The sequence below is a fragment of the Castanea sativa genome, chromosome 4 (assembly GCF_040712315.1).
Source record: "Castanea sativa cultivar Marrone di Chiusa Pesio chromosome 4, ASM4071231v1".
Classification (NCBI taxonomy): Eukaryota; Viridiplantae; Streptophyta; class Magnoliopsida; order Fagales; family Fagaceae; genus Castanea; species Castanea sativa.
This window is the reverse complement of record NC_134016.1, coordinates 29,673,831-29,684,590: the sequence shown is the minus strand read 5'-3', so window position 1 is coordinate 29,684,590 and position 10,760 is coordinate 29,673,831. Positions and strand designations below refer to the sequence as shown.

The 10,760-nt window shown below is 38.4% G+C and overlaps 1 pseudogene; it reads left to right on the top strand.

Moving 5' to 3' along the window:
* Positions 1 to 3,769: 3,769 nt before the first annotated feature.
* LOC142632689 (zinc finger BED domain-containing protein RICESLEEPER 2-like) lies at positions 3,770 to 7,049 on the top strand (annotated as a pseudogene).
* Positions 7,050 to 10,760: the final 3,711 nt, after the last annotated feature.

Sequence of the window (10,760 nt, the reverse complement as noted above, 5' to 3'; positions counted from 1 at the left end):
GGGATAACCTTTTCCTTTCCCTTTCCTTGCTGTTGGTCTTCTTCTACCCTCTTGTACTCATCAATACGATCCATAAGGCGGCGTACGCTACGGACGGGCTTTTTCGTCAAAGACTTTCTTAGGTCGTGGTCAGTAGGAAGACCTACCTTAAAGGTATTAAGTGCCACCTCATCAAAGTCGCCATCTATCTCGTTAAACATCTCCCAGTATCGGTCGGAGTATGCTTTCAGTGTCTCCCCTTCCTTCATGGCCATGGATAGCAGGGAGTCCAATGGCCGAGGGACTCTGCTACACGTAATGAACCGCGAAGCGAATGCCCTAGTTAGCTCCCCAAATGAGCCTACAGACCCCGACTTGAGACCGTTAAACCATCTCATAGCCACAGGTCCCAAGCTGGAGGGGAAGACTTTACACATCAGAGTCTCGTTGTGAGAGTGCACTGCCATCCTCTGGTTGAAGTGACTCACGTGCTCCACCGGATCAGTCCGGCCATTATAGATGGTAAAGGTGGGCTGGGTGAACCTCTTGGGAAGCCTCCCCCTCTCAACCCTCCGTGAAAACGGAGATTTAGAGAGTTGGTGCAACGCCCTACTCATGGTATCGTTGCCTAAGCCCCTAGAACGAAGCTTCTTACGTCTGCGGGTTGGCTGGTTGTCCTCCTCACCGGAGGATGTTGCGCTGGTGGGGGAACACGACCTTGAACTGTAGCCAACTCCCCTATCCTTCTCCGAAGAAGAACTAGACGAGGACGGGGAAACCTTACGTTTAGCACGACGTAACTTCCTCTTCAAACGATTGATTTCCCTCTGCATGGATTTAGATCCCTCCTCGTGGGTGGTGCTACCCCCGCCATGAGTATGGCTAGCGCCAGGGTATTCTGTATGGACACTCCCTTCACGATCCCTTCGACGTTCAAGACGTTCGAAATGGTCTTCCGGTTGTGATCCCTGTGACTCTGCATGGTGAGAGCCTAAGCCTGCCATAATAACCCTACCTCTTCTAGACTAGATTCCCACAGACGGCGCCAATTGTACGGGCACAATTGCACCTGGCCCCAAGAACAGTTATGGGTTCAGGCCCAATGAGCCTTAAACAATATGAATTTGTAGAGTGTGGGCTTGAAACCCAGGTTAGAAGTGTGTGAGGATTAAATGACAAACTAAAGATTGGCGGTACTTGGAAACAGTAAGGAATATTGTAAATCAGCTTCCTCGGATGTAAGCCGAGAGTTGTTCTTATATTATATCTTTCTCTTTGTTTCTTTTTCCTTTTAGGTTACAAAATGTCCGTTCCCCTTTTCTCTTTTAGGTTCCTCCTTAAATACTCCTCTTTTTAATACTTTGTACACGTGTTGCCCTAACTCCCCCTTAGCCTAGATATTTATTTTCTTAGTGCCTTAGAATAGTAACCAGAAGTTTCCCTTCCACTGTTTAAGTGTCACTTCCCCATTAATGCGGCCAGGGTGGTAGGTGCAGGGTCTTTAATGCGGAGGTAGCAGCCTTTATCTTTGACATTTTTCCAACATCGGTGCTTCTAGGACGTTCAGGGGTTCACCCCCTTTAACCATTGGTTTTGTCCGTGTCCTTCCCTAACCTTTACCATGAAGTCCCGGGTTCTTCGGTGTCAGTCCGAAGGGAAAAATCATCCTCGGCTGGATCCTCGGACCCTCGGCGTATAGGCCGACCCGTAGTACTAAGAAGTCCTAAACCCAAGAGCAGGTAGACCTTCCTTAGCATGACCCAACGGCCCACATTCTCATCAAGGTCTTTTTACTCCCCACAGTAGCACTTCTAAAAGAAAAAAGAAAAGAAAGAAACCAATTCACAAAAAAATTCACAACATCTTTTACTTTAGTCGAGTTAGCATACTTTTACTAGTTTTCAACTAGATTCACCACTAACATCACTCTTTTACTTACTACTATCAATCTACCACATCAGCAAATGTAAAAAGTTTTGTCAAAATTTTTTGTGTTTATAAATTTTTTTTATTATTTTAAATTCTACGTAGTTTATGTTAATTAATGGTAATTTTATATACGAAACAAGATAACTAATTTTCACCTTCAATGCCCAAATTCATCAAGCCGCCCCTGGATATAAGATGAGAATTCTACAGCAACCTAAAGTCTTCCAAAAGTAATCCTCAAACTCGAGCCACATGCATGCGTCAACATGTAATTCTTGAACCAGCTACGCTTAATACGCTAAAATTAAATCGAAAAATTAAATTTTGCAAATTGTTGGGTGAGTAATGCATAGTCCTACATTTTATGTCCCTTCATATAATAAAATAAAAGACGTCAAAACACAAATAAAGTTCATAGGCTTAAAGAAGTGTCTTCAAAAAAAAATAATAGCACAAAAAAAATCCTATCAAAATGCATTAGAGCATCTATATTGGTGGAGCCATAATTTTAGCTATTTGACTTCACCAAAAGCTATTTTACTTTATCTATTTTACCTTCTTACTTTACAAAACACCAAACATTAGTGGTTTTATTTTAACTTTTAACACAATAAAATAACATAAAAAACACAATAAGATAATATATCTACTACAATAAAATAACATATCTACTACAATAAACAACATCACAACCACCACCACCACCACTAGTCAACCACCACTTCACACAACCCACCACCACCTGAGTTCTTGCTCTTTCTTCATTTTTCTTTCTTAAGAACCAAATCAAAGATTAAGAAAAAGGGTAATTACACTAAACCCACATGTGGTTTGGCCTGGATTCATTTTGCCTACCCGTGGTTTATAAAGTGTCACTTTACCTAGGGCTGTCCAGTGACCCGTGACATCCGACCCGCCCGACCATACTCGCCCGACCCGAAGGTCCACAGGCGAATCTGAGTGCAAGTACGAGTCGGTCATGGTTGTCGTTTAAAGAGGAACCGAATAATCGGTTCGGGTTTCGGGTTACACAATAAAAAATCCGAATAACCCGACCCAACCGAATATTTGGTAAAATAAGTCACTCCACTCAGCCTCAAGCAGTCAAGCACTCACGTGATCACATAAGTCAAGTCACATCATCAGCTTTGGTTAGTGGGTAACGTGTAGGAGCAAAACCTGATCAACCTGAGCAAAAGCCAAAAGGTGTAGTGGGTAACGTGTAGTGTAGTGGGCACAAATTCCTAATTGCAAATCCAGCCATTTAAATTAATTCAGTTTGAAATCAACGGTAAGGATTAATCTCTACAGCCCTAACACATCGTATCACTTACTTAAACTCTACAGCCCTAGCAATTAGAAATCAACAGTTAAAATTAAACTAATATTACAATCAAGTGATCAACGCTCAAAATTAGAGATAAAATATATAACCTCATATTCCAACAAGTCCCAAGTCCCAACGGCTTCAGGCACACAGTCACACGCTCACACGGAATCTCTCGCTCTCTCTCACTCTTCTTCACCGAATCAAGTTGATAAGTAGATTAACATCAACGGCCACAATCTCTCTTCACTCTTCAGTCTTCACCTAATCACTCACCAAGTCCACAGCCTCAGCAGTCAGCTCAAGTCTCAGACCTCACTCTCTCTAATCTCAATCTCATATCTCGCCCTCTCATTCTCTCAGGCGTTCTCTCTCTCTGCCTCTCTATCTCAGTCTCAAATCCTCAAAACTTCAAATCTCTTCACGAAACCTCAAATCTCTTCACCGATTTCACACGAAACCTCAAATCTTCATCGCTTCATCAGTCTTCAATCTTCACTCTTTAAAAGCAACCTATTTTCAGTCTTCTTACCAATGAACAGACCAAACTCTCAAACTCTCAGTTCTCACTTTGCCTCTTTTTACTCCAAGGTCCAAACCCTAACTTCTCACTACAAGTTCTTCACAACTAGCTGCCGCCGCCGCCGCCGCCACCACCACCAGCCACTCCTCTCTCAGCCGCCAATCATATGGGTTGAACCCAGGGTATGTGCTCTCCCTTTCTCATCTCTCTTTTTTTCAGTCTCTCATTGATTATATATGTTATGAAAATCTACTGTTAAAATTAAATAACCCCAAAGTTTTTTAATTTGAAACCCTAACTAGAAATAGTTGAAACCTTAACCATTTACTTTTGTTTTTTGTTTTTTGTTCATTTGTTTGATTAATTTGTTCCTATTTAAATTTTATTCAGGAATTGAAAGTTGAACAAGTGGGGTTTTCAGCCTTCAAACTTGATATTAACACCCACGGTTTTTTATGGTATGATTTCTATTTCCCTTTGTTTTTTGTGTTCAAAGTTGGGATTTTGTTCTTTTTTTGTTAAGAGACTTAGAGTTGATGCATGTAACTTAAGCTACTGTGGATGTGTTCAATGTTTTCACTTTTATTATATAGTAAAATATATCCTGTTAAAAATCAAATAAGCTTTATAATTTGAAACACTAACTAAAAAAAAATTGAAATCCTAAACTTTTTTACTTTTTTTTTTCTTTGTTTATTTGTTTGATTAATTCTGTTCCTATTTTAATTTTACTCAGAAATTGAAAGTTGGCCAAGTGGGGTTTTCAGTCTTCAAATTCAAAACTCCAACACCCCTAGTTTTGTTAAGGTATGATTTTTTTTCCCATAGTGTTTTGTGTTAAATGTTGGGATTTTGTTCTTTTTTTGTTAGAGTTGATGAATATCTTACTTTGTTGTTCTTGTTTGCTAACTTCTATATTTGATTTTTTTAGGTCATGGATTCCTCCACTAATGCTCCCTTTGATTCTACACAAGCTGACGGTTCTACCGCTACCCAACTTGATGGTTCTACCGCTACCCAAGCTGATGGTGCTACTGCCACTGCCACCCAAGAGGTTGCTGCTGCAACCCAAGCTGAAGCTACTGATGGTGAGTTGCCCCCAATTCCACCTAGAATAGTGAGTAAGACTGGTAATGGTAGGAAAAAGTCTTTAACTTGGAATCATTTTGAAAAAGTAAAGGTAGATGAGGGTGTTACTATGGATGTATGTAATTATTGTAAAAAATCATATCATGCTGATAGTAAGAGTTATGGTACTAGTAATTTGTTAGCTTATGTGACAATCTGTCCCAAGAACCCTAATAGAGAAGATAAAGGGCAGAAAACCTTAGCTTTTGAACCCAAAAATGATGGAGATGAAGGGTTCAAACTTGTGTCAACAACTTTTTCTGTTGAGGCTTCTAGAAAGGCATTAGCTGAAATGATTATAATTGATGAGTTGCCTTTTAGGTGTGTTGAGGGGTATGGGTTTAAGAAATATGTAACTACCTTACAACCTAAGCTCCGTCTAAAGGATATTCCATCTCGTCAAACTGTGGCTAGAGATGTAATTGGGATTTATAATTGTGAGAGAGAGAAGTAAGAAAATCCTTGAAGGGTTGTAGGGTGTGTCTTACTACGGACACATGGACTTCTATACAAAATTTGAATTATATGTGTCTTACATGTCACTTTATTGATATTGCTTGGAAGTTACATAAGAGAATTTTAAATTTTTGTGAAGTTGAAGATCATAAGGGGGAGACTATAGGTAGAAAAATTGAGATGTCTTTGCGTGAGTGGGGTATTGATGGCATATTCACTTTGACAGTGGATAATGCTAGCTCCAATTTAACCACTATTAAATTGTTGCAAAGGGTAACAAAAGATTGGAATGGGACAGTTTTAGAAAATGAGTTCATGCACATGAGGTGTTGTGCCCACATCCTAAATCTCATTGTTGGTAAGGGTTTAAAAGAAATTGATGCGTCTGTTGCTAGGGTGCGGGAAGCTGTGAGATATGTTAAGTCCTCACCCAATAGAAATCAGACTTTTAGGAATTTTATGGAGAGGTTAGGTATGGAGTCCAAGAGTCTTCTTTGTCTAGATGTACCTACTAGATGGAACTCAACTTACCTTATGTTAGAAACTACTCAAAAATTTGAGAAAGTATTCCTTAGGATGGACTTTGAAGATGATGGTTATTCATCATACTTTAGGAGCAAGGAAGATAGTGGTGGTTTAGGATCTCCTTGTATGAGTGATTTCCAAAATTGTAGGACATTTGTGACTTTCTTGAGGCTTTTTTACAATGCAACAAAGAAGTTCTCTGGCTCTTTGTATGTTACCTCAAATGCTTTTTTTGACGAGATCTTTGTTATTCAGGAGAGTATTTCTCAGTTAGTTAAATCCCAAAACACCTTCTTGAAAAACACAGCCACAAATATGCAAACTAAATTTGAGAAGTATTGGGGGAAAGGTGATAAAATTAATCCTCTTTTGTATGTGGCTGTGATTCTTGATCCACGAAAAAAATTGAGGTTTTTGAAATTTTCTTTTTCTGAAATTTATGGGAATGAAGTGGGGAAAGTGATGGTTGATAAGGTGAAAGATCTTTTAATGAAGTTGTATACTTTTTACTGCTCTGTTAATTCCCCAAATGTGCAAGAACCAAGTGGAAGTGAGAGGACTCAAATGGTAGGTGATGCTAGTGATCCATATGTGATGGTTCACTCTCGATATGAGCTTTTCTTAGAAGCTGAGCAATCTGTAGGTTGTAGTAATGAGGTTGAAAAGTATTTGGCTGAAAATTGTGATGGTAGAAGGGATGTGGATTTTGAAGTACTAGGGTGGTGGAAGGACAATTGTAGCAGGTACCCAATGTTGTCCAAAGTAGCGAAAGATGTGCTGGCTGTACCAGTTTCGACTATTGCATCTAAGTCAGCATTTAGCATCGAAGGCTACATTGTTGATCCTTTTCGAAGTTCTCTCTCTCCTCTCATGGTTCAAAACCTTGTATGTGCACAAAATTGGCTTCAAGCCACAATACCAATTTCTCATCGCCAATCAATGGATGAGGTTGAGGCATTGGAGGAGGAATTTCATGATTTAGGTAATATGTTTAAATTCTGGAACTTAGTCTATTAATTATTATTGAATGTCTCATGTTCAAACAAAATTTAATATGTTGTATTTGTTTCCTTTTCTTTTTTAGTTTTAAATCAACAATCTTCATCAAGTGCATCAGCAAGCACCAGCTCCAACTTGGGTTCTAGCTCAGGCAAACGACCCTTAATTAGTGTTGAAGATTGATAACTGACTTGGTATGTTACTGCCTTTGGCCTCTTACTGTTATAAACTTGCTGCTCTTTATATTTGGTCTTCTATTTGGTAGTAATGTATAACTTGTTAAATATTTTCTTGTCTTTTGTAGGTCGAATCAATTATTTTGTAAAGGAGGCAGCCTTTTGGGAACATTTTGGAAGCTTTTTTGTAAATTGCTTTTCTAACAATACTAGTCTTAATACTTATAGAAAAGAAATCCTAGGAATCATATAGGTTTTCTTTTCTATTAGTTATAAGCTTGAGTATTTGTCATTTAATGCTTGGGGAAAGCTATTTTTTTTGGAAATACCTGTGGTATTTTATAGTTGTAATTAATTATAATGCTGGGAACATTTTATAGCCAGCTTGGTTACTGCCTTCTTATGATTTATTGCCCTGCAGTAATCTATTTGCTTCTCAGCCTAGATGTGTGTATTTACAATATAAATCTGTAGATTATGCTTGCTATGGTTGGCTTATTTGTTGTTGGAAATTCTACTTGTTGTGTGGTTGTTGGAAATACACATGTTTTGTGTATTGTTTTGCTATTTTGTTCAGGTTATTTGTTGTGTTAATTTTTTGTTTGTCAATGTGGCTGACTGGCTGTTTAACAAGTCACATGTGGTGAAAATAGGATTTTGTGTTACTGGTGTTGTGCTCTTTGTCCGGGTACCAGGTTTTACAATATATGATGCGTTTAGTTTTCGTGGTCATTGTATGCATGCTTAACAAATGTAAAAATAGGTTTATTTTGTGTTGTGGTGAGGTATTTTTTCTAGCAAGTTTTTGTTCTGAAGGCCCAATATATTTATTATAAGTGAAGTAGCTTAATTTAAGTTTGGTTGAAGGCCCATTTAAAAAAAAAAAGGAAAACAGAGGCCCAATCTGTATTAAATGTTTGTTGAGAAAGTATGACACCCAAATAATTTTTTAAACTGACAAACTCCTTAATTTGGGCTAAAAGAGCAAAAAAATTTGAACTAAAAAAATCTGGGCCCATTAATGGCCCAAACCTGCCTAACTGACAACTCCGACCCGCCCAACCCGCAGCCTGAAACACTGAGTCTGACCCGACTTTTCGGTCGAATGCGGGTCTAATATCTTGCCACCCGATTCAAACGGGTCGGGTTCGGTTCAGGCCCAAACTCGAACCGGCCCGACCCGTGGACAGGCCTAACTTTATCATCTGAGGTATGTTCCGTTTGTTTTCCGTAACCTACCTCTGTTAAGATCAGGGGTAAATAGGTATTTTTGTTCAAATTTTATGTCTCTCTCTTCCCAAAACAAAAAATAGTACAAAAATGTAAGAGAAACAAGATCAAAAGGGAGGGTTTTGTGAAAATTTATTTTTGGACCCTATATTCAAAACATCTCATTTCACCTCTCCTTGTATTCCAAACTCCTATATATGGACCATATATTCTAAAGATCCCCTCTGTTTTCACCTCTCTCTGTATTCAAAACTCCTATATTTGGACCTTATATTCTAAAGACCCCCTCTGTTTTCACCTCTCCCTTCACAGACAGGTCCCCACAAAGAACAATGACGTGAAGGAGCACGAATTGGCTGTGTTGGTTGGATATGGGTTTTGAGGAGAACCACGATGTTGGATTCGGTCTGGGTTTTGAGGAGGAGCATGACGTTGGGTTGGATATGGGTTTTGAGAGCATCGACGCCGTGGTGGTGATCCATGAGCCTAAGTCTCTGAGAAATCGACGGCGTTTGTCTCTGATGAATTCCAGTTCCAGACCGATCCATTTTCTACAAAACGCAGCATTTATTAACAAAATTTTTCAAAAAGAAGCAAAAGAATCTACAAGAGAAGAAGATCACGAACCTCAGAAACGGGACTGTGAGACAGATCGGACAAATGCAGTGGCAGAGAGCCGTTGTGTACGAACCAAGCGATTCTCTCTCCTATATCAGAGCTCTCTCTGATCGCTACCTTCTTTCAAAACCCTCCCTTTTGATCTTGTTTCTCTTGTATTTTTGTGCTATTTTTTGTTTTGGGAGGAAAGAGACATAAAATTTGAGCAAAAATACCCTATTTACCCCTAATTTTAACAGAGGTGAGTTACGGAAAACAAACGGAACATATCTCAAGTGAGTAAAGTGACACTTTTTAAACCACGGGTAGGTAAAGTGATTTCTAACCAAACCACAGGTGGGTTTAAGAAAAATACCTAAAACTCAATGTTCTTCCTTCTTTTTATTTTTCTTAAGATCTAAATCAAAGATTCAAAAAAAAAACCCAAAGGCTTGAGAGAAGAGGGTTTGTTGTTAGATTGAGGCTTAAGAGAAGAAATTTGTCCTTAGATCGAGTCGGCTTAAGATCAGACCACCGCCCGATGGTGGTGATGATGGTCTGAGTAAAAGTCAAGGAAGCTCGGCCATGAAAGTTTTAGAGAGCAAAGGGCGCTGCTTGGGTTAAAATGTTGAGAAAAGAAAAGAGCATAGAAAATGTCAAAATGAGATAGGAGAGAGAGAGAGGGGCGAAAAACGAAGAGCAAAAAATAAGAAAAATATATTAAAATATTCTGAAACAGCATAAAATACTATTATTTTATTTATTTATTTATTTTACCTTTAAACTACAGTGCACAGCCAAAAGTAGTTGTGCACTGTAGCTGTGGAGCCAAATTATTTGGCTTTGGCTCCACCAATGTAGCCATATTTTTTGTATGTGATAGTAAAAATAACAATATAACCTTTTAGCACCACCAATACTAATGCTCTTTAGAACCAACCATGGAAGCCTAATCTTCCTTTGAGGGAGAGCATCCTTTTTTTTTTTTTTTTGAATGCCTTCTTGTTGTAGTTATAGTAAATTATTGTAAACGTTTATTAGTGGATAAGTTTGAGTTGGTTAACCTTTATTGATACTCATTTTTATGACACATTTTTACAAGCCCAATTGATATATTGTACTATATTTTATTCTTTTAAGCATGGCCCAAGTTCATGTGATATGTTGAGAAAATTAAGGAAGTTTGGTTTGGAAGATACAAGTCAGTTTCTTTTGGATCTTTTACATAAACCCAGTTAATGCGTGCTACCAAGTGAGCAAAGGACACAGGTAACACCTCGAGCTTATGGAAGAGATTGTGTACCCGAAATTTTCACTACAGAAATTCTTTAATGCTCTAACTAACTATAGCCCAAAGTTTTTGCCCTAACCCAATTTGCCTTTAAAACATAGTTGATTCTCATTAGCCAACTCCATCTACTATCCCTTACTTAGGTGAGTCTCCCAAGAGTCTAAAATAACTAAAAATGAGAAACCAATAAGGGTTTAGTCAAATCTTTCCCAAATTGTATATAAAGCAAGCTAACACTTTTCCCCAACTAAAGCAAATATGAACTAAGCATCAAATTAGCACCTTTGAGGTCCATAGCCTCATCTTTTAGCCTAAAAACCAGCCATTAAGGACACCTAAAGGCTGCTATAAACTCTCCATTCAGCTTAAAACAAAGCCAAACAGGTTTTACCTTTAGGGTTGAAACTTTAGAGCAAAAACCCATTCAACTAGCTAATATTCTCGCAATTCTAAAGTCAACGGGTGGAAATATGGATACAAGAGAACCTTCCCTCTCTTCCTTACGACCTCTCTTAATTTCCTCTTCTTGTTGACTATGAGACAAAATTTCAGACCTATTGTTTTTATACATTTTTCTACACTTTTGTTATTAAACTTTAC